This window comes from Myotis davidii, unplaced genomic scaffold (assembly GCF_000327345.1).
Source record: "Myotis davidii unplaced genomic scaffold, ASM32734v1 scaffold673, whole genome shotgun sequence".
In the NCBI taxonomy this organism is placed as follows: Eukaryota; Metazoa; Chordata; class Mammalia; order Chiroptera; family Vespertilionidae; genus Myotis; species Myotis davidii.
Window position 1 is genome coordinate 1,320,425 of NW_006286677.1, and position 1,252 is coordinate 1,321,676.

The 1,252-nt window shown below is 39.5% G+C and overlaps 1 protein-coding gene across 4 annotated transcripts in view; it reads right to left on the minus strand.

Annotated features, from left to right (window-relative positions):
• Nucleotides 1-1,252, minus strand: part of PIAS1 (protein inhibitor of activated STAT 1) — a 101,016-nt gene that overhangs the window by 35,227 nt on the left and 64,537 nt on the right. The window lies entirely within an intron of this gene.

Sequence of the window (1,252 nt, forward strand, 5' to 3'; positions counted from 1 at the left end):
GCTTTTGTTTAGCTTTTATGTTTGTTACATAGTTGCTTGCAGCTCAGAGGCCTGCAACGGCAGGCCGGGAACGTTGGAGTCCTCCATCACTGAAGCAAGCAAGCCCATTCATGTTTTTAAGCTGCCTGGCTGCCGGCCGCCATCTTGGCTGTCAGTTAATTTGCATATCTTGCTGATTAGCCAATGGGAAGGTAGCGGTCATATGCCAATTACCATGTTTCTCTTTTATTAGTGTAGATTACATATTTTTATTGATTTTTAGAGAGGAAGGTAGAGGGATAGAGAGATAGTAACATCAATGAGAAACATCACTGATTGGCTACCTCCTGTAGGCCCCATCTAATGGGGATGGAGCTCACAATGGGGGCATGTGCCCTGATTGGGAATCAAATCGGTGACCTCTTGGTTCATGGGTCAACCAACACTCAATCACTGAACCACACCAGCTGGACTATTTGCCTTTTTAAAAAGCCCCTTTAATACAGAAAAATCCTTCAATAAACTATTGTAGATATACTGATATTCAGAGGAACTGGGATCTTTACTCTGGCATAGAAACAGGTTAGCAAGAAAACATAAAAGCTCTATATGCCACAAAAGGAAATAGAGGAAAGATGGCCTTAACTACTTTACTTTTTTCCAGCAGACTGTCCCTACCTACAATCTGATAGTGGGCTTCATTAATCAATTTTCATCAAGAATCCTCAAAGGGTAACAATCTCACTCCTGTCTGCAAAAGTTTTGCTCCTTAAGCACCCAGCCCATTCCCAAATCCATCCATGAAAACTCTATCTTTCACAAAGAAGATAATAAAGGAAGATCTCTGTTCACCTCTTTGGAAAGGCTGCCAAACTCTGGTCTTAATCCTTAAAAATTGAGGCCAGAACAGTCAATTTGCAGGCCTTACTATATTTTAAATTCAACATGACAAAATGAACCATCTCATTATTCATTATCTATGAGCCCAGACTTTGAAGGGGTCTTTGAAACCATGTGGTACAAACCTCTTATTATACATGAAGAATATGAGACTCACAGCAGAACCTATTTCATTATCATTTCTACAACTCACTGACTCTCTTTTCACTTTGTTAATGCAGGGATGTGGTTACTAGATATCCTTGCACATTATTCCTAGGTAAACCTTAAATATAAAATAATTCTCATGAAATACATGCAAAGATTTCCTTCACATCACCTATAATTCCTTAAACATTTACTTAATGCCGAAACCGGTTTGGCTCAGTGGATA